Source organism: Notechis scutatus, chromosome 14 (genome assembly GCF_049901735.1).
Source record: "Notechis scutatus isolate UNSWTSFEM ecotype Mainland chromosome 14, rNotScu1.2, whole genome shotgun sequence".
NCBI lineage: Eukaryota > Metazoa > Chordata > Lepidosauria > Squamata > Elapidae > Notechis > Notechis scutatus.
In genome coordinates this window covers 307,586-330,917 of record NC_142022.1, presented here as the reverse complement: position 1 = coordinate 330,917, position 23,332 = coordinate 307,586, and the positions used below count along the sequence as shown (strand labels likewise).

General features: G+C 44.3%; 1 protein-coding gene and 1 long non-coding RNA gene across 5 annotated transcripts in view; one reads left to right on the top strand and one right to left on the bottom strand.

Moving 5' to 3' along the window:
- ARHGEF2 (Rho/Rac guanine nucleotide exchange factor 2) overlaps positions 1-23,332 on the bottom strand; it is a 170,732-nt gene that overhangs the window by 69,440 nt on the left and 77,960 nt on the right. The gene's annotated exons all lie outside the window — the stretch shown is intronic.
- The window catches only part of LOC148129478 (uncharacterized), a 133,469-nt gene continuing 126,838 nt past the window's right edge, over positions 16,702-23,332 (top strand). Inside the window, exon 1 of the long non-coding RNA XR_015745339.1 lies at positions 16,702-16,750. This is a non-coding gene — a long non-coding RNA (uncharacterized LOC148129478). The remainder of the gene's footprint in view (positions 16,751-23,332) is intronic.

Here is a 23,332-nt window from a genome sequence, read left to right as displayed (position 1 = left end):
CTGGTATGGGCTGGAGGTATCAACTTTCTGAGACAAAGGAACAAAGGCCAGTTCCTCATATGTCTAAAACACCGGATGCCCCCTACCCAACCATTCCTCATTGCTTTTTTCAAAAGAAGGGGCTTGCCGTGGAAGTGTGAAAATGCACCAATTGAAACCCTCGAGTTCTCAGAAGCCTGGAGTTCAAAAGGCTGGCTTTCCCAGCCTTCTCCCTCCTTCTCAGTCCACAAAGTCTCAGGGCCCTGTTTCCATCTCCGCTTCCGTGAAACATCTGCCCATTTGGCAGCAGCGGGGAGGGCTGAGGGAGGTGCCAGCCACGGCTGCCAAGAGGGGAGGCTTAGAACGAGGTTGGCATCAGCTTGGAAGACGCTTCCAACTGCCCCACTCCCAGCCCCGACGAAAACAAGCCTGGGCGTTAAAAGAGACCAAGAGCGATTTCAACATCCATTGTTTTGCAAGAAAGCTGGGCGGGAAGAGAAAGCCACAAAGGGCAGCGCCCGAGCGCTGCTAAAAATGAGAAGTGCGACAGGAGGATGCGCCCTCTGCCACGCTGCCACAACGGACGTTGGATCAACAAGGCCAAAAGCACCGAAGCCCCAAAGCCGAAAGGAGCCGGCATCGCTCCCGATGGCCGCTTCAGGCCCAACCTCGGCATCCCTCTCGCCTATTGTGGAAAAACAGCAGGTCCCCGGAGCCTCACACAAAGGAAACAAAACCTTGTGTTTGTGAAGCTGAGATCTCCCTCAAGTCCCTCGCTTCCTGGCAACAATACGGGAGTTAACAAGGCGCCACGGCTGGGGGTTCCCATAACACACCGTGTCCCTACCAGTGTAACAGTGCAAAAACGGTTCTAAGTCACTTTTTTTCCCAGGGCCGTTGTAACTAAGCGGACTGTTGTAAGTCGAGGACTACCCATACCAGAGTTGGAAGAGACCTTAGAGGTCTTCTAGTCCCACCCATTGTTGAAGCAGGAGACTCTATACCACTCTGAACCAATGGCGGTCCAATCTCTTCTTGAAAAACTATGTTGAAATGCAATGGACTTGCAACGAAAGCAAGAAAATATTGGACAATACATACATGGTTGGAAAAGATGATTAAGCAACATGTAGATCTGAAGACAGAAATATTTTTGTTGGGTATAATGCCCGAGGGTTATGATAAAGAGATTGTATATCTAGTATTACATGTAACAGCTACAAGGATGTATTTGCACAATATTGGAAAAATGTGAACATCAGATGAGGATGTAATTCAGAAAATACTAGACTGCAGAGATAGATAGATTGACATTAAAAATAAAGGATAAAGAAGACACAGAATATTACTTAACATGGAATAAGTTTTACGAGTGGCGAGAGATAAGAGGTAGAAAATAGGCGAAGAAAGATTATTGTTACGTATGAATTAAATATATAAGAGGGTTTATAATTACAAACAAGTTGATATAATCTATAAAACCATAAATAAGGTAAAATAAAGAGAAATTTAGTTAAAATGATTGAGTTACACCACTATTGTTGTTATCAGTATATATCATGTTAATATCTCAGTTTGTATTCTTTTTGATTCCTTGTAAATGATATACTCTGATAATACACTGTATCCAAGATGTTTTTATTTTTATGCATAAAAATAAAACATACACTAAAAAAAAACAATGATGAAGAACGATTTTAGGAATTGAGTATGAACCATCATCATCACAACATTCTAGTCGAAGGCCGCATGTTTCCAACCCATACACTCCTGGGTTTTCTTTGCCAGTTGAGTCCTCCATATTTGCCAATGTCATCGTCTCGTTCGTGGATGCTTTTGATCCAGTGGGATCCATTCTACGCCTGCCTTGGTCCCCCTGCCATCAGTTCTTCCTGCTGTGGGACCAGCCCATTTCCGTTGCAATTCTTTTACTCTCTCAATGGCACCATATTCTTTCGTTTCTTCTCTAATCCACGTGGTTCTTTGTGTCACTCGTAGCTTTGATTGTCGATTGTGTTAGAGCAGGTGGCACACACTGGTCGAAAACTTTTTCTGGCCTAGCGAGAGGCTGTTCTTGAAAATTACGTTTAGCTTGTCAAATGCCTGCCAATCACATTTAATTTTCTTTACTGTATCTTCTTCCATTGAGATCCATTGGCCAAGGTATATGTAGAGGTTTACTATGTCTAGTTCTTTTCCAGATATATAAAAAAATGTTTCTTTCTTTGGTGAATTTATATTAAAACATAATCTGGTTCTTTTTCAGGTTTATTTTGAAGTCCCATGTTTCTCCTGCTTTTTGAAGCTTCTGTATGTGTTTTTTGTAGCTCTCCTGAGTCTTGTGAGAAGAGAACAACCATCATCTGAATAGGTCTAATTTCCCCCATCAAAACTGAACCTTAAATAACCTGACTTTGTTGGAGTCCATTCTCACTCGCCTACAAATTCCACCCACCTCAGTCCCCTCCTTTGTAAAACGAAAAGGAACAATGGACCCCACCTCATTCCTGTAAGGATTAACACGAGGTCTGCAGGCTAAATGTTTTTCCCAAAGTTGGCATAAAGTGGGGTATTATTTATTATTTTTAAACCGCTGTTTGTTCATCTATCACAAACGTCCAACTCAAATTTCATATCTAAACGCTGGAATCTGAGATAGCTTACTCTCCTCCCCCATCTCCCATGAGCTTAAAATAAAGAAAAGTTTTAGGATTAAAAAAAAACCAACAAGTTTTTAAGATGGGAAAGCTATTTCAGGCTCGGCAGTTGAGCGGTTTAAAAATAACTGCAATTCAACATCCCGACTTTATTGCAAACATGGTTCCCTCGTGCCAGAATAAATCACAGTTCCATGGCTGATGGAGAAGAATCTCCCACCTACCCCCATGCCACTTCCTCTCCCCCACCCCCCAAAAAACATTTCTGTGGAGCTGAAGGGAGGGAGGGAAGAATCCACAAAGGCTGTTCTTTTTCTCTGTCTCTCATTTCACAAGGTTACCCCAAGGCATTGCTTTAAAAAAAAAAAAAGAATTTGCACAGTACGTGCTTCTGTTCTAAGGGAATAGATCTCGCCCCCCCTCAAAAAAATGTCCCAGTCTGCTAAAAATATAAACTACTCAACATTTCACTTTGGAAACGGAAGAGTTAGCCCAACTTTTACAAAAGTCCCTAGGAAAAAGGGCTTTCCCAAACCATCCGCTATTACATCACAGGTGGTCCTCGACTTACGACCACAATGGAGGCCCAAAATTTCGGTTGCTAAGCGAGACAGTGGCGAAGTTGAGTTTTGCCCCGTTCCACAGCCTTTTCTCTCGCCACGGTTGTGAAATGAATCGCCGCAATTGAATAAATTAGTAACCCGGTCGTTAAGTGAATCTAGCTTCCCCATGGAAGGCCGTCAAAGGGGATCCTGGGACACTGCAACCGTCATAAGTATGAGTCAGTTGCCAAGTGGCTGGATTTTTTATCAGGTGACCATGGGGATGGCGCAATGGTGGTTAGTGTCAAAAATGGCCCTAAGTCCCTTTTTTTCAGTGCCGTTGTAACTTTGAATGGTCACTAAACTAAGTCGAGGACTACATGCATTCCAAAATTAATCTTTAGTTACTGCATGTATAGTCCACCTTCTATTAAAGGTAACCTATGACCTACAACCCTTCATTTAAGCAACTGTTTAAATGTTACGAAAAGTTACTTATGACCAATTCTTGCACTTATGACTGTTGCAGCCTCTCCAATCGCCTGATCAAAATTTGAATATTCAACAACTGGCTGAATTTACCGCAGTTGCACAATCCCAGGGTCACGTGATCTGCCACTTGCAACCTTCTCAGCTTGCTTCCAATAAGCAAAGTTAAAGCTTAACAACCCTATGATTCGCTTAACAACTGTGGTTAAAAAAAAGGGGGGGTTGTAATTTATTACGCACAACACACTGAAGAACCATCTTGCTTACCAACAGAAATTCTGGTCCCAATTGTGGTCATAAAAACTAACCAAGGAGAGAAGCAACCTGGAATTAAGGAGAAACTTCCTAACAGCGAAGACAATTAGCCAGTGGAACAGCTTGCCACCGGAAGTTATGGCTGCTCCATCACTGGAGGCTTTTAAGAAGAGACTGGACAGCCACTTATCTGAAATGGTATAGGTTCTCCTTCTAGAGCAGAGGGTTGGACTAGACAACCTCCAAGGTTCCTTCCAGCTCTATTCTGATTAAAGTGGTCTAAGGTCTTCTGCTTGAGCTGAGGGTTGGACTAGACGACCTCCAAGGTCCCTTTTCCAGCTCTATTCCGATGATTATTATAATTTGAGCACTGCCTGCATGGTGGTCTTGAAGACAGCACATGCGGGGTTTTTTCTCCCTTCATTTTCTCTTCCTGACAGGCTTAAGAGGTACATTGAGGAGTAGGGATTTCACTTCCACAACCGTTCCCTGTGTTGCTAACATTTCGGAGAAGCCTTGCCACTTTTGCAAGCCTAAAAATGATATGCAGCTTGGTGGGGATGCAAGGCAGCCAGCACGGGGCCACCGTAGGACATCTTCCTCTGGGGCAGGGGTCTCCAACCTTGGCAACTTTTAAGCCTGGAGGACTTCAACTCCCAGAATTCCCCAGCCAGCTGTGCTCCGGGCTTAAAGTTGCCAAGGTTGGAGACCCCTGCTCTGGAGCACATGGGGCTAGGGAAAGGTTGAGTCACCCTCCCCCTCCAAATCTGAGAAACGTGTGCACACACAACACCATTTGCCAACAGGTGGTGGAGAGACTCTGCACCGCTCAGTTCTGGAAGGCCTCCAGGTTAAAACAGCAACCCCAATGTTAAGACAGACGTTGTACTTGCCCCATGGGAAGGGGCCGGCTAGGCCGCCAAACCAGGGTCTGTTTCAAGGTCTGCACTCAAGATGGCTTGATTTTCACGAAGGAGACTCTCCAGCAAGCTCTCTTGGAGACAGTAAAATGAGGAACAGGCTAAAAGGGCTCAAACCGACAAAAGCAGAAGATGACCCATTTTGCACAATTGTGGCTACTCGTGAATCCACCGTCCCTGACTACAGACAACTCCATTGTTTGGGGGAATTGGGGCAACCCTTTCAAAGAAAGGGACATCTGGCGAGGCAAGATCTGAAACCAGAAGTAAGGGGGGGGAGGAGGATGTGGGGGGAGGGGAAGGGAAGAGGCATGCTTTTAAAAATGCAAATAAAATTATAGGGTGCTTTCAGCACGGGGCGGGGGGAGAAAGAGGAGCCGTTTTCCAACGGCAGCAGATCCCTCTATTTGTGTCTTGGCTGCTTCCCAAGAGGAGAGACCGATTTGGAAGCCACAAAAGACACTAGTTTTATTTTCATATTGTGGTGTGTGTGTGTGTGTGTGTGTGTGTGTGTGTGTGTGTGTGTGTGTGTGTGTGTTCAAGCTCAGGGAGGGAGATAGCACGCCAAGCCCGTTTCGAACAGCCTGCAAAGTTTTTCACAAATTCCAATTAAAATCACGGGCTTGCGTTCGCCTCTCACGTTTATTTTTGACCTTTCATCCCAAATTAGGATACTTGGCTGGTGGGGAATAACAACAACAACAATAACAACAACAACAACAATAACAATTGTAGACAAGCAGCAAGAAAAAAATCACAAAGTATCGGGACTTACAAGCGACTTTGGGAAAAAAATTGTGTGTTATCCCAATTGTAATTGGAGCAATATCTAAAAGGCTGCCTTGCTATTTGGAAATTCTGAATTTATCAGACTTGAATACCCTGATTCTGCAAAAAAACACCCTATTGGAACAGCTTATATCCTCTGACGCTACCTTAACAGTTCCTAGGTCCTTGGTTAGGACTTGAGCTGTTGAGCTGCCAACCAGCCCCAAAGGCTGTGAATCTCACCAAAGATTAACAACAACAACAACAACAAAAACATCAACAACAATAATAATCTGGTCTGAAGGGGAATTAGCACCCCCCCCCCAAAAAAAAATCACATGCTAGGATGAATTAATAAAACTTCTTCAAGAATCGACACACATGCAGGGCTGAAGAAAAAAAACACCACAAAGGAGGGGCGGGGGTTCCAATCTGGATAGCCATGCCCACCCACCCTTCCGATGATATTTCCCCTCCGAAACGTGCTTTGGGGAAAGCCCAGAAACCAGTCATCAAACCGACCAAATCCCCCCTTCCCTCAAGAAAGTCTACGCCACAATACACAACGAACTCCAGAGCTGGGCTGTCTTCCTTTAGATCCTGGGCCCCCCAAACCCTCCTCAACACAAAGACACCCCCCACACACACCCACCCACAAAGAAGCGGAACTAACCTTCAAGATGTTTTCTTTCTTCCGATCGGTTTTAGATCTGGCCAAATATTCTATCCGAGACATAATCCAGCCTTGGTGAGGATTGGATTGGGTCTCCCGCTAGCTTAGGATGGCAGGAGGAGTTTTGGGCATCCACGGAACAAAAACACAGGAGGAAAATAGGGGTGAGGAAAAAACTGAGAGAAAGAAAGAGAGAGAGAGAAAGAGAAAGAGAGAGAAAGAGAATACCCCTTCCAACTTGCCCTTTGTACAGCCAACTCACAAGCAGGAAGTTAACTAGCCATGCTCAATCACTAAAACTTGGATTATTCAAACTGCTTTGCTCCTCCTCTCAGAGACAGAGGAGGAGGAGGAGGAGGAGGAGAAATCCCCTGTTCTTACACCACCTTGAAAAGAGCGAGGCAAACAAGGGCTGTCCTGTTCCAGAAACAGAGCAGATTGCATCAGAAACAGAGGTCCCGGGATCCAGTGGTTCTCCAGGATTCCTTCTCACATTGCCAGGATGCTCTTACTCAGAGCAGCCTGAGTACAAGGCAGGAGAAGAGCAATTCAGTAGCAGAACAATGAGACAACCACCGCTGAGAAAATGCAGAAATGCAACCCCTTCCCAGTTGTCCCGGGCTGCTCTACACCCCTGAGGCTCCCCCCCCCGGGAAACTTCAAAGCAGCCATGGGATTCATGGCACCATGTTGCACAGCCAAGAAAAGCTCTTCTACAGCTGCCCCGGACAGAGGCACACAACCACACACAAGACACACACACTCGCCAAGCGTCTAAACACCAGAGGAAAGTGATCGCACATGCCACCCTTCCATTGTTCATGTCCTAGAAGCACGACACATGCACCACAGCCACACTCTTGAGGTCACGGTCTTATTTTGTGAAAGCAGATGCCTGGCAGTCTCTGTGGGGTTGGGGTTAAACAAGCGAGCTCTGGGTTCAAATCGCCAGCCTGCCAAATGGCCAGCTACAGCTTCCCAAGCTAAACTACCCTACAAGCAAACATATCATTTGAGATCTTGGTATTATTTTACTGCACCTCTGTATGGTTTGCCAATTGCACAGTTCTGGAGAACCGATACTGGAAATTTTGTGCAGTTCGGAGAACCGGCAAATACTACCACCTCTGACTGGAGATTTTACAGTATCCTTCCCCTTCCACACCCACCAAGCCACACCCACAGAACCTGTAGTAAAAAAAAATTGAATCCCACCACTGTATCACCTGCAGGGATTCGCTTACCAACAGTGGCAAGGAAAAGTCATAAAATGGGACAAAGCTCCCTTAACAAATGTTTCACTTAACCACAGGACATTTGGGCTCAATTGTGGACCAACATTCACAGGGGAACATAAATAATGCTTTTTGGTGGCATTTAAATATTACTAAAACAAATCCATGCTATTTCCTTGGAAACACTACGGAAGAGGGTTGCCTTTCCTATCTCCTGGAATATCCCCAGTCCAACCTATAGCTGTGGGATTTCCTGGTAGTTTTCCATCCAAATTCTAACTAGGTTTTTGGAGATGAAAACCCTGCAGATATGGGACCAGGGGCTTCAGAATTGAGGAGAGGGATCTGCAGGCATCTTAGAAAACTATAGGCATCACATTGCTAGGCTAAAGAGCTCATAGACACACGTCCTTCCCAAACATCGAACTGGCAACATGAAAACTTCGGAGCAAAACACGCTGGTCCATCTAAGGTAGACAAACATCTAGACTCAAAGGCTGGTTATCACAGACATATTGGGACATATCTAGTTCTTGCAGTCTTTCATCATAGAGTTTAGCCTCCAGTCCCCAAATCATCTTTGTTGCTCTTCTCTGCACTCTTTCTAGAGGCCATTGAATATTATCTATTCAGAGAATGCAGTTGTCCCCTCAGGTCCGTCGATTAAACCAACTTCAAACATAGCTTTATTTTTATCGTTGAAAGATAATTCTAAGAGCCTGACAAAAATGGAATTGAATTTTAGAAACAGTCTGTCATCTGCACCTCTGTAACTGTCTGGTTTGGCTCTGCAACCCAACAGGACATACACAGACTCCAGAGGGTAATTAGGACTGCAGAAAAAACAATTACTACCAACCTGCCTTCCATTGAGGACCTGTATCCTGCACGAGTCAAAAAGAGGGCTGTGAAAATATCTCCAGACCCCTCACATCCCAGGCATAAATTGTTTCAACTCCTTCCCTCAAAACGATGCTGTAGAGCACTGCACACCAGAACAGTGGACACAAGGACAGTTTTTCCCCCGAAAGCCATCACTCTGCTAAACAAATAATTCCCTCAACACTGTTCCAACTATTTACAAAGTCTGCACTACTATTACTGTTAATCTTCTCATCACTCCTTATCACCCATCCCCTCCCATTTGTGACTGTATGACTGTAACTTTGTTGCTTGTATCCTTACGATTTATATTGACTGTTTCCTAGTATGATTTGATTGCTTATTGTACCCTATGACTATTATTAAGTGTTGTACCTGATGATTCTGTCTCTTGACAAATGGATCTTTTCTTTTTATGTACACTGAGAGCATTTGCACCAAGACTAATTCCTTGTGTGTCTAAACACACTTGGCCAATAAAGAATTCTATTCTATTTTTTTAATGCAGGAATAGCAGATTCACTGTCTACCTTACCACAGAAGGGTTTATCCCTATTAATTAATTAATAATTCCTGTCCCCTTATTTTCCCCCCGAATCCTTTATTCGGTTAAAATTTAATCTCAACCTCAAGGACAAATTCTAGAATAATGTAAAGGCAGACAATGACATCTTGAAATATAAACTACATGTGTCTTTCTCCTTCAGAACATTTAACACTCTTAAAGTCTTCAGAATCAGAATTGCAAGCAAGCTAGAAGTCTCAAAGTGCTTTATTTTGTTTTTGAAAAGACAGCTGGACTGATTTTTTGAGGATAAAGAAGGAGATTTTGTTTCACATCCACTTGGCTTCATCAATTGTACTGGATGGTGGGAGGGATGGAAGGACAGACTCACAACCACAATTGAGCCCAACACTTATGTTGCTAAATGAGACATTTGTTCAGTGAGTTTTGCCCCATTTTATGACCTTTTGTGCCATAGTTGTTCAATGAATTGAATGAAGCGAGTCGTACATGTGAAAAACAGTCCTAACTCACTTTTTTCAGTGCCCGTTGTAACTTTGAATGGTCACTAAACGAACTGTTGTAAGTCGAGGACTACCTATATCTGTCCATCCCCTCCCCCACCATCCAGTACAACTGGTGAAGCTTCCTGGATGCGAAAGATCTTTTTCTTCTTCTTCCTCAAAAAAATCAGTCCAGTTGCCTTTTTCTTTTTTAAACCATATTTGAGACAACTATGACTTGGATGGCTAAGAATCTTTATAAAGCAAGCTAGAAGCTCCCCACTACCTAAACAGAGGCCTCCACACTTGGCAACTTTAAGACTTGTGGACTTCAACTCCCAGAATTCCCAGAAGTCTTAAAGTTGCCAAGTTTGGAGACCTCTGCCCTAGACCATTTCAATCAGAACAGAAATGGAAGGGACCTTGGAGGTCTTCTAGTCTAATCCCTTGCTCGAGCAGAAGACCCTAGACCAGAAGTCTTCAAACTTGGCAACTTTAAGACTTGTGGACTTCAACTCCCAGAATTCTGGGAGGTGAAGTCCACAAGTCTTAAAGTTGCCAACTTTGGGGACCCCTGACCTAAACAATTGTAATTTTTATCCACAACGAACAATTTGTGCACCTCCTCAACCACCGCTGGTCTATTTGCCCCTTGTATCGTGGAAGAACGATCACAACTTACCGGAGCTCAAAATTTACTGGAAAGTTTTCAGATGGCGATGCCAAGGTTCTTGGCTTCCAGCCTCATTATTATTTTTCCAAATTAGGACAAACTGGAGCTAGCTGGAAGAGTCTGGATCTTCTCCACCAGGAAAAGCAACTGGACTTTTCCTACTAGGTGATGTGAGATCAAAATCTCCAGTCCCCCTCACAAGGTTCTCGCCACTGCAAAACCTCTGACCATTCATGCAATGGGAATTTCCTTCTCATTGAGTTTCCAGGTCAATCATTGACTGAGGTCAAGCCACACCAGTGGGTTTTAGCAGCTGCTATAGGCTGGGTTCCACAGCCTATTTTGGGTGAGTTCGCTCCTCCTGATCCTGATCCTTTAAAAATCCACATCAAGGTCACATATCCATTAGCTCTTATCAGAGTATCTTGTGCTCCGATTTACTGCTTTTAAAAAAAAAATAGAGAAGGGTAGCTGAGAAGTAAAGGAAGATATTCAAGCTAGAGCTAAAAAGAACAAATCTAATCAAAATTCTATCTATATATAAAAGTGAAATACCACTCACACATCACAAAATCTCCAGAACCGTAAAGCCTACAAACTTGAAATTTGGCATGTAAGTTCCTCTTGGCTTCTAGGTGCTCAGTAAGAAATGATTTGACAAATGACCATCAGAGCATTAGTATTTCCTTTATTATTATTATTAACATACTCTGATGCTAAAGAGTTCTACTTCCTCTCCCCACCTGAAAAGAAATCTCTTCCAAATGCAAAACACAAGCAGAGGAGAGGAGTTTCAGTTTCCAAGCAGCTTTAGTACAGAACAGTTGAGCTAAGCCACACCCAGGCTCCTTGCTGTCTCCTTCTTGTTCAGACAGCAAATGCAGTTTCCAAACTGAAAGAGAGTTGAGAGCCCTCAACTCTCTCCCACACTGACAGGACGCTAGCCAGATGACTACCAATGGATGCTGGTAGGCAGAGGCAGAATCCCCCCCCCTCCTTATTTTCCTCCCCAAAAACTAAGCCCGACCACATAGTTTTGTAGCGAAACACAAGTATCCATCTAGTATTATATCTCTCCCACACTCTTGGCTTCCTGGAAAGACAGAAAAACACGGCTGTGGTTTTCCTTGGGGCTCACAGATCGTAATGGGACATCTCACCGCAGCCAATCCACCATGGCCATTGTACCATAGCCACCTCGTCGTGGCCATCTCACCGCAGCCAACTTGCCACGGGACAATTCCAAGCAGGACAACTCAACGTGATAAATATCATCCACCATTGTTTCTTCAATATTATTTCCATAACAAAAATGGAAAATAATGTAGAAAAAACAGACAGATTAATCTTTTATTGTGTTGGATTATCCCACGTGGATTGTCCTGCGGCAAGTTGTCCTAGAGTCCCCCCACCCCCAGATGTGCACAGAGCCATGGGGATAATTGGCGCCTTGAAAGCCCCCGCCCTGCCTTTTAAGCAATTTTTAACATCCCTTGCCTCCTTTTAAGTTTTGTTTTCATGCTTTTCTATTTTTATATTCTACCACTGCCCAGAGTTCCTTTGTGGGGGGAGATGGATGTTCTTCAATATCATTAAAAAAATAAAGCAAAATAAATGGCATGCCTCTCTGGTGATAGCCTCTTCCTGACTTTTCTCCACAACAGCTATGGAAAAGGCCATAGGAGGGAGGGAGCAGGCAATGGAAGATTCCAACTGATGATTCCAACCTGTGCGAAGGATCTCGGAGCCCTAGTGGACAACCGTTTAAATATGAGCCAGCGGTGTGCTGCAGCTGCCAAAAAAGTCAGCAAAGTTCTAGGCTGCATAAACAGAGAGATAGAATCAAGATCTCAGAAGTGTTAATTAATACCACTTTATAATGCTTTGGTAAGGCTACACTTGGAATATTGCATTCAGTTTTGGTTGCCACGATTTGAAAAACCGTTGAGACTCTAGAAAGAATGCAAAGAGGGACTGGATGCTAAAACATATGAAGAATGGTTGCAGGAACTGGGTATGTCTAGTTTAATGAAAAGAAGAACCAGGGGAGACATGATAGCAGTGTACCAATATCTCAGGGGCTGCCACAAAGAAGGAGTCAAGCTATTCTCCAAAGCAACTGAAGACATAACAAGAAGCAATGGGTGGAAACTCATCAAGGAGAGAAGCAACTTAGAACTAAGGAGAAATTTCCTGACAGTGAGAAGAATTAACCAGTGGAACTCCTTGCCTCCAGAAGTTGTGAATGCTCCAACGCTGGAAGTTTTTAAAAAGAAGTTGGATAACCATTTATCTGAAGTGGTGTAGGGTTTCCTGCCTAAGTAGAAGGTTGGACTAGAAGACCTCAAGGTCCCTCCCAACTCTGTTATTCTATTCCTATTCCTATTCCATTCCATTCTATTCTGTTCTACTCTGCTCTAATTCTATTGTATTCTATGATGGGCTGCAGAAACCAGCCTCCCTTTGATATGGGGAGGAGGGGAATGTTACCCACAACACCACCAGTCCCCAATTGTAAGCCAGTTGATGGGTGGGAAGTGGTGTTATTCCAACTGTCCCATTCCAAGCTGAAAGCTCTTCCAACCAGGAAGAAGAAAAGAGAGGTTTAAGGACACCTAAGCCCAACGTGAACATCTGTTTTTTTCTGCCATGCCTTCCTGACGTTCCCTTCATCCGACTCCCAACTTGGGCAACTTGAAATCTCAAGTGATGGAGCTCCCACAACTTGCCCTTGGAAGTTGTGGGAGCGTCATCACTTGAGACTTTCAAGACGAGACTGGACTGTCATTTGTCAGAAATGGTGTAGGGTCTCCCACTTGGGTGGGGGGTTGTACTAGATGACCTATAAGGTCCCTTCCAACTCTGATTATCTGTTATCTATTAAATCCTTCTTCATTTTCCAGTATTAAACTATCATTTTTCCCTTTTCCAGAGGCAAGGAGCAGCAGGGATTTTGCTGGGGTGCCATCTAGCACAGGCGCACAAACCCTTGAAAAATAGCTTGAAATGATTCATTTGGTTTCTGAACTATTTTTACAAGTGAGAAGACTTTAAAAGGCAAGACGTTCCTGTTTCCACCCTTAAAATCTCTTCCGAGTTCAAAAGAGACCTTTTCTCCGGAAGGCTGGGAGGTAGAACAATGGCCCTCAACTTCATTGCCCACCCAAGTGGACGTCACCTGAGCTCCTGGAGCTAGGCTGGTTGGGGAATTCTGGGAGTTGAAGCCCAGAACTCTTAAAGTTGCTAAAGTTTCTGCCTGGGCTCGCGGCAGTCCAGTCTCTTCTTGAAAGCTTCCAAGGATGAAGCTCCCACAACTTCTGAAGGCAACATCTGTTCCATGGGTTGATGGTTCTCAATGTCAGAAAATTTCTCCTTATTTCCAGGTTGAATCTCTCCTTGTTCAGTTTCCATCCATTGTTCCTTGTCTGACCTACAGGCGCTTTAGAGAATAGCTTGATCCCCTTCCTCCTCTCTGTGGCAGCCCCTGAAATATTGGAAGACTGCTGTCCTGTCTCCCCTGGTCCTTCTCTTCCCTAGACTAGCTTTATTCCTTCTATTCTTTTTTTTCTCTCAAGGAAAGGACTTTACATTCTCCCTATTAGATTTTATCCTGTCCCTCTTCCAGACTATCACCTGCCAATAAGATTATCACAATTCTCTATCTGGGTTATTAAGCAAAGTGACTTACTGCGGGTGAGGGCATAGGGCATCTTCCTTCCAAGCTGATGGGTAACTTTTTTGGAAAGCTTTTATGAATTCCTTCCGTCTGAACATCCAATCCCCTGGTTGCCCTCACTATCTTCCCCTACAACTCATTTACAGGTGTCTTTCTTTGACTTACATAACCACCAATATCATAACAACCCTGGACACCGTACAAAACAATAAGAACCACCCCTCCTAAACAATCAGAATAAAAATGAACATAATTTCAGTATATTGCATTTTCGATCAGGACTTCTTAAAATGCAATGCCCAGAACTGGATCCAGTATTTAGTGTGAGGTTTAAACAATGCAGAACAATTACTTCCCATGAGTTGGAAAATTGATGAGTTGATGTGTTTACTACTTTTAATAAGGCCGGTTTATCTTTTGAGCCCCAAAAAAGAGGGCTGTTTCGGGGTGACCCCTTGCATCTTCGGGGGCGGGGGAGGACCAGGTTGGGACTTGTGGGGGGCAGCACCTAGGGGTCGGGAACAAAGTGCTTCAGCGACCCCCCACCATTCTTTTGCTGTTTTAATATAGGCCTTGTTGGGGAGGGTTCTGCCTATAAAACATGCTGGGACTTCCTATTGGGGGAGGCCGTATTGTTGGAGAAACAGGGTAGGTTTGTATTGTGGCCTCGTCACACTGTTGATTCTTTTTTTTCCAGATTGCATTCATCTGCTACTCCAATCTCTTGCCATAGCTATGATTGCCAAGCCCAGTATCCCCCGTGTTATACAGGTAGTCCTCCACTTACAACAGTTCACTTGAGTGACTGTTGAAAGTTACAACGGCACTGAAAAAAAACGATGCATAATCATCAAGGACTACCTGTAAGAGCTGTGGTGGCGCAGTGGTTAGAATGCAGTACTGCAGGCCAATTCTGTTGACTGCCAACTGCCGGCAGATCGATTCTCACCAGCTCGAGGTTGACTCAGCCTTCCATCCTTCCGAGGTAGTTAAAATGGGCATTTTCCCTTAAAAAGAAGTCGTACTTTGCTTCTAGGTAAGAATATCTCCAGGCAGAGTGGGGCCATAGAGAAAAGGTATGAGCCATTGTGGAAGAATACTGGCAGAGAAGAGAAACTGTTGTAGGGGACAGTGGGCTGTACAAGAATACATAAAAATGAGATCCAAAATGAGGAAAGAACAAATATTTATTCCTAAAAGCAAAACTTTGGCTTTAGCGACAGGGTGACACTTGAGGGGCGCGAGTGTGTGTGTGTTTGTGTGTGTGTGTAGGTATGTTTATTCTTGTGAACATGGAGTTCCTCTGGGAAACATAATGTAATTGCAGACCTCATCCTTTGATATGTGGATTAGGTCTAGGTAACTTATTTGGGGGTTTGAGGAAGTTTGCTAATTTTAATTAACTTAGTTTCAGCTTGACTGTCAATTATCTAGTGGAGACACTGATTCTCAGGCTATTGTGGATTCTGCAAATATTTTAAAAGAAGACAGAAACAGTATAAAGAATAAAATATATTTGGATATAAAACTTCTCACTCGGGACTTGCTAAAAAAAATGGGCCCAAGCTTTGTGTCATTTTTTCCAAATAAAATTGGCAAGAAGGGCATTGGGGGATCAAACACTCCCTTCTCCTCCCTTCCTTTCCCACTCTGGGGATTTGGCGTTCTCCTCATGCCAAATAAACAATAAAACCATTGCCTTCATCAACTAGAATTTAAGGAGGGGGGAGGGTTGCACCAGCCGAAGGGGAGAGGCTATATTTAACTCAGGAACATTCAAGAGGAGAACACCCACAATCATTCTGTTCAGTTGCAAAGGGACCACAACGGCAGCCCCCAGCTAGCAAGACCAATCCAGTTTCTCAAAGATAACTAAGAACTGTCCATATGGAGATCCAGCATCTGGCCAGGATTCTTCTGGACCCAGAGCATGAAGGCCAAGAGAAGTTCTCCAGAGCTTACTTACTATCTGTTAAGGCCAATGGACACCTAGGAGCACTTAGCTCATTTGGCTACAAAACTAACTTCAATACAGCCTCTAAATCTTAGGCAGGCAGGCAGGCAGGAAGATCACAATAGCACTTAGACTTATATCCCGCTTCTCAGTGCTTTACAGCCACCTCTAAGTGGTTTACAGAGTCAGCCTCTTTCCCCCAACAATCTGGGTCCTCATTTTACAGACCTGGGAAGGACAGAAGGCTGAGTCAACCTTGAGCCAGTCAGGATCGAACTTCCGGCAGTGGGCAGAGTTTGCTTGCAATTGCAATAGCACTTAGATTTATATACCACTTCACAGTGCTTTCCAGCCCCTCTCTAAGCCGTTTTCAGAGTCAGACTCTTGCTGCCAACAATCTGGGTCCTCATTTTACAGACCTGGGAAGGACGGGAGGCTGAGTCAACCTTGAGGATCGAACTGCTGGCAGTGGGCAGAATTAGCCTGCAATATTTATTTAGCATTCTAACCACTGCACCACCACAGCTCTTAGTTCTCTGAGTATGTGCAAAGGGCCTTTTCCTGGACTGGCATTTCCATGGGTGAACTGGGTGTATAAGAAAATCAAACTGCTTTAGAAAAAGTGCAGAGAAGTGCAACCAGGATGATTAGGGTACTGGAGACTAAAACATACGATGAACAGTTGCAGTAACTGGGCATGGCTAGTCTAGGGAAGAGAAGGACCAGGGGAAACATGATAGCAGTCTTCCAATATTTGAGGGGTTGCCACAGAGAGGAGGAAGGGGTCAAGCTATTTTCCAAAGCCCCCAAAGGCCAGACAAGGAATAATGGATGGAAACTGATCAAGGAGAGATTCAACCTGGAAATAAGGAGGAGTTTTCTGACTGTAAGAGCAATCAACCCATGCAACAGAAGTTGCCTTTGGAAGTTCTGGGAGCTTCATTCCTGGAGGCTTTCAAGAAGAGACTGGACTGCCACCTGTCAAAAATGGTGTAGGGTCTCCTGCTTGGGCAGGGGGTTGGACTAGATGACCTACAAGGTCCCTTCCTACTCTGTTATTCTATCCCCTATTCATTTAGCTCTTCCCTTCCCTTTCCTACCCCTTCCCACCAGCCAAAACGTAGATGCCTCTTCTCTGATTTTTTCTTTGTATCATTTTAAAAGTAGAATTTGCGTCCGACTTAAGTGGCCTCTAGCCAAGCAAGCGACCATCCTGAATTTAAGCAGCCCCTGCTGTCTCCCATGCACTACATCTCAGCCTCAAAGATACTCATTTGCTGTGTCACCAGGCCTTTCTCTGCCACAACAGCTCCTTGAACTCCCTTTCAGGACCCATAAATGCACACCTGTGAAAGGGGCAACGGATCTGAAATCTAAGAAGCAAGAAGAGAAGATGGTTTCATCTGAGTCTTACAAACTTGCTTTTAAGATCTGCTTTCACTACCAGCCAACAGTTGCTAAAATCTTGTACAATGATTCTAAAGGAGAAAATGCCCCTGGCCCACCACCTGCAAGGAGCTCCGTTCCCACACTGGAACAGCTGCGCCTGCAGAGGCTAAGAAGCAGAAAGGAGAGAAAATGCCAACTAACTCATTGAGTGGAGGGACATGAATTCTGAACACCTGGCAAATCCAAAGCTATCAGCAAAACTTATTTTATCTTTATTTTATTTTTTTATAAGCCCGGTACTCTTCAATATCTTCATAAATGACTTATGTTGTGGTCCGTCGGCAGCCTGTGGAGCTGGCAGCAGAATCGGAGAGTGGGGAGGAACATGGGCCAGTCCTGGAGTCTGTGGAGGGCTCGGACGAGGGTCCTGCGTCCGATACAGAGATGGGACCAGGGCCATCTGGGAGTTATGTGCTGACTCCGGAGCCTCCAGAATCTGACAGCAGAGAGGCAGAGGAACAGGGGGAGACTGTTCCTAGTGTGCGTATGCGCAGAGCTGCCAGAAGGCAAGAGCAGCTAAGACAAAAGGGGCAACTTGGGAGTAAGGCTTGGAGGTGATTGGCCCTCCCATAAGACATAAAGGAGGAGCTAAGGGATGGGAACATGTGCAGGAGGCAACATTGGTCACTCTGGCCAGTTTGGAACTTGAAAGCTCTGTGGCGAATTTGTGCTCCATTTGGTTTTGAAAGATTAATTGGTACTTCAGTTGTTGGCAGCACTTCAAATAAGATAAAGGTGTGTTACTATTAGACTTCTCCTGAAGAACTTTGGCAGACTTCCATGGGACTATTTATAACTGGTTCAGACTCATTACCGGCTGTGAATGACAATAATTCACAGCCGTTGAACTAAAATAAAAGGGTTTGGGATTTAACTTGTGTTTGTTGGTGTCTCAGGAAGCCCTCATCAGAACAACTTAGATGAGGGAATAGTAGGGGAACTCATCAAATTTGCAGATGGCACTAAGCTGGCAGGAATAGCCAACACCCAAGAAGACAAGCTCGGGATTCTGAAAGATCTTGACAAACCTGAACAATGGGCCCCATCCAACCACATGAAATTTAATGCGGAGAAAAGCAAAGTTTTTTACCTGGGCAGTAAAAACTAAAGGTACAAGTACAAATTAGGCTCAAAAACTGTGAAAGGGACCTTGGGAGTCCTAGTAGACAATGTCTTAAACACGAGTTGGCTGTGAGTGGCAGCAGCCAAAAAAGCCAGTACAATCCTTGGTTGTATAAATAGAAGCACAAATCAAAATCAAGTGAAGTATTAGTACCACTTTATAAAGCCTTAGTCAGACCATATTTGCATCCCGTTTAAAATTTAGAACAACTTTCAGAAAGTTCTTTAATTTATATACATTTTAATTTATATACATGTATACATACATACATACATACATACATACATACATAAATTTTCTGAAAGTTCTTCTAAATTATATATATACACACACATACACACACAGAAAAATATCTGATAAAAAATACTCAAACAACAATCGAGAAATTCCATGCACAATACATTTGCTCCCGCCAAGAGCTAGCTAGCTACCGTATGCAAAAGGAAGGAAACTGCAACACAAGGCAAACAGAAAAATAGTTTTAAATGGCTTGTGTGTTTGTGTAGTTTTTATTGGAGTGGTAAGTGGTGCGGATGGTGGGAAAGAAAAGTGCTTCCCGGCAACGGGACTCCAGGATGTACAAAACATTAGTAATTGCTCCTGAAACAAAACCCTGAAAGAGAAACCATGAGTTCAGGCTTACACTTAGCCATGATTGTTAATCATGCTTTGTTATCTAAGCCACCGATGTGGTGGATTCACACTTCATACTAAACTCTCATACTAAACACAAGACAGAACAGAATAGAATAGAATCACAGAGATGGAAGGGACCTTGGAGATCTTTTAGTCCAGCCCTCTGTTTAAGCAGGACATCATACACCATTTCAGACAAAAGGTTGTCCAGTCTTTTCTTAAAAACTTCCAGGGATGAAGCACCTACAATTTCTGGTGGCAAGCAGTTCCACTGGATAATTGTTCTCACTGTTAGGAAGTTTCTCCTTAATTCCAAGCTGCTTCTCTCCTTGATTAGTTTCCAACAATTGTTTCTTGTCCTACACTCCAATGCTTTGGAGAATAATTTGACCCCCTCTTCTTTGTGGAAGCCCCTCAAATACTGGAAGACTGCTATCATGTCACCCCTAATTCTTCTTTTCTCTAGATCAGACACAGAGGAGAACTGTAGCTCACGTGTTGCCCCCGATCTATGTGGCAAAGCAGAGACATTTTGGCTCTTAAAGATCAATTTAAGTGTTAAAATATGAGCATTATGTCACTAGGATGCTTTCAGAGAATCCTCCCCATAAGAACTATTCTGTGAAATTGCACAAGTTGCTTTCCCAATTCCAGATGCCCTTCTTACCCAAGAAAGTTTTTCACCCAATTTTCATGACCTGGATTCACTCTTAGGTTGGTTTCACACAACATGCTAAACCCAGGTCAACAAAACACAACGGCCCCATTTACATCCCATGCGCTTCCCAAACAAATGAACCGCCCTGTGGCTTCTTAGGATGGCCTGGTTCCCACAACATGTTCAGCCAGCTCTAAGCTTGTGTGCTATGAGAAGTGAAGTTTAAACTCCATGAGTGCCAATCAAACATAGGGCCAAGTCAACAATACATCCAAAAGCCTTTGGAGATTCTCAAGTCATCCAGGTCCTGGTTGTTCCAAAGGTGCTTTTTCAAGAGGCCACTGGACTTCTTGGTTTTTCTTTGAAGACATTTTGCTTCTCATCCAAGAAGCTTCTTCAGCTCTGGCTGGATGGTGGGGAATGGAAGGATTTATATTCCTTGGAGACAGCTGGTCATTTGCATCCTTTAGAGCAGTGGTTCTCAACTTTCCTAATGCCGTGACCCTTTAATACAGTTCCTCAGGTTGTGGTGACCCCCAATCATAAAATTATGGCTCGGTTCCTAAGACCATCGAAAACATGTGTTTTCCGATGATCTTAGGTGACCCCTGTGAAAGCGTCGTTTGACTCCCAAAGGGGTCGTGACCCACAGGTTGAGAACCACTGTTTTAGAGGGTCGTTGAGGCTACTTGGAGGTTTACTTGTGTCCTCAGGGTCACCTGAGTGGTGCTCCTGGTTCATGTAGTCCTGTAGAGGGAAAAAAATTGCAGACTACAGGAACCAGAAGCACCACTCAGGTGCCCCGAGGACACAAGTAAACCTCCAAGTGGTCTCAATGACCCTCTAAAAGGATGCAAATGACCAGCTGTCTGCAAGGAGGATAAATCCTTTCCTTCCACTCCATCCAGTCAGCGTTAGGCATCCAGAAATTATCCATAGTAATCAGTCACTCCGAGACAAGCATAATCTCCAATTGTTTTATTAGGAACAGCTCTGGTATGTCTATGGAAAATTTCCAAAACTGAAACTCATTCCCAGCGTGTGTCACAAATTCCGCCCTATCTCCTCCCACTTTCTATACTTCATAAATCACAAGAACCAATTAACTGCAGCTGGAATTTTTTTAATGCTTTGACATACTAAATAACCTTGAACTGTTCAACTCCCTCACCCCCCCCCTTTCATTGTTCACATTCTTGTGGCAGCTGATCTCAGAGCTGACAGTCAGAGCTGAAGAAGCTTCTGGAATGAGAAGCAAAACATCTTCAAAGAAAAAAACAAGAAAGTCCAGTCGCCCTTTGAAAAAAGCACCTTTGGGACAACACATCCTAACATTTCTAAGCCATTCTCTTTCAAGGCACATCAGATCAGCTTGCCGCCGCTGCTAGTCCTGTAGAGCAGTGGTCCCCAACCTTTTTTATGCCGCGGCCCGGTACCGGCATCATCTGGGCGCCGCCATCTTGTTTTGATGAAAAAGTGCTTCCGGTGAGCTTTTTACCTGGAAAAGCTCACCGGAAGCACTTTTTCATCAAAACAAGATGGCGGCGCCAGCAAACCAGCGGCCTGGTAGGATTTGTTCCACGGACCGGTGCCGGTCCGCGGACCGGTGGTTGGGGACCCCTGCTGTAGAGGCAACCATCAATGCATGGATTCCCCAGACTTTTTCCAGACCTTGAAAAAATGAGCCTTTCTAAGGAGGGCATCCTAGCAATCCCCCCCTCCCACATACACACACTCTTCTTGATCCTGGCACCCATCCAGATATGCTGAGCTTTTGTTGTTGTTGTTAGTTGCAAAGTTGTGTTCAACCCATCGCGATCCCATGGACAACGTTCCTCCAGGCCTTCCTGTCCTCTGCTCACGCCGACTGCTTCCGTGACTCCATCCAGCCCCTTCCTTCTCTGCCATCCCCTTCTTCTTCTTCTTCTATTGCCCTCCATCGTTCCCAGCATTCGGGTCTTCTCCAGCGAGTCCTTCCTTCTCATGAGGTGGCCAAAGTCTTTGAGTTTCCTCTCCAGGATCCGGCCTTCTAAAGAGCAGTCAGGGTGGATCTCCTCTAGGACCGACCGCTTGGATCGCCTTGCAGTTCAAGGGACTCTCAGGAGTCTCCTCGAGCCCCACAGTTCAAAGGCCTCCATTCTTTGGTGCTCAGCCTTCCTTATGGTCCAACTTTCACAGCCATGCATTGCAACTGGGAAAACCACAGTCCTGACTATTACAGTCCCATAATTTGCCATCTTTACCCCTTTGGAGGGAAGTTGGGCTAGGACATTTCTCTTCTGGGGTGGGCCTTGCTTGGTCTCCTGCCCTCTCCCCGCTCTGGGTCCAGCTGTGATTCCTGATGCTGCCAAGGCATAGTCCCTCCCCTTGAGCCCACAGAACAGGTGCAGAAGCATTAGCAACTGGGAAGGACAATTTACCCCCTGCTCCATGGCTGCAGCGTTAGTGATGGGAAAATGATCTCCCCCCTCCCTTCCACAGCATGAATCCCTATTCTTCTGCCAGATATGTTCCTGAAGCCATGGCCAACTTGCCTCTGTAGTGCCGGGTTACATCAATCCCACAGAGTTCAATTTTTTTGCAGTGTCTCAACATAAAGTTTTCAAGAGAGAGAGAGAGAGAGAGAGAGAGAGAGAGAGAGAGAGAGAACCCTCACTCTCACTCACACACTCACCAGAAAGACTGGGGATCTGCGTACATGGGGGGGAAAATGGATCGAGGGATAGCATTCCTTGGATATATTTCAGTGAGGTGAGCTCTGAGTTCTTTCCAACTCTATGATGCTGCTGTATTTGTGGTTGGCGTGACACACATTTTTCCCCCCAGGGAATCATCATTCCAGCATAGCATAGTGTTAGGTATAACATTGATACCAAATATGGTTTGGGTGAATAAATATATAAAACTTAGATATCATGGTTTAAGTGCTTATCACTTTAAGCACAATGCAGCAGGCAATTAGCCGATTAAGGGTGCGGTTAGAAGTTACAATATAAGGAAGCATTAGAAGCTGGAAAGCTTACTGTCTGTTGCTGGCTGTAACTGGCTGTAACTATGTGCTACTGTAACTGTGTGCTGCTGCGACTAACTGAGATTACTGACTGTGAGTGCCTGTGACTGAACTGTTATTGTTTGCGTAATTCTACTGAATATCCAGCGTTTGTTTCTCTGGAGAGTGAAACCGGAGGAGGAGAAGATATCTTTATCGGCTGATAAAGATATTGCAAGAGACTCTTAACTTGGACTATACTAGTGAGTCTTACTGGATGGAAATACTGTGAATGACTTAATGGACTGAATGACAATGCTTAAACTCTAACTGGATTAAAAACTATTTAAACTACAAACAGTGTTTGTGTTCAGTGTGTGTATACTCTGGGGCCCTTCCGCTCTCGTTTGGCTTCCTGGCTTGACTACTGCTGCAATACTCTGCTAGGGGTTAATCCTCAAACCTAACATTGGTTATGGGCCCAGCAGCATAGTCTAACTAACCAGGATATAGCAGAGAGAGTTGGTGTGAGTTGCACATTACTGTAAAAACAAACTGTTTTAATTAGTTTAAAATAGTCAAAATATCTGAAGAGTAATGGCACAAGTAAATTTGTCACAACTGTCCATGATATCCAGGCTGGATGGAACAAACTATGTTTCATGGTCAATGAAATGTAGTTTACTTCTCACAGAGAAGGTTTGTGGGACATTATAGCAAACCCACCAGATGTGAGTAGCTGGGATCCTGCTAATGATGATGATAA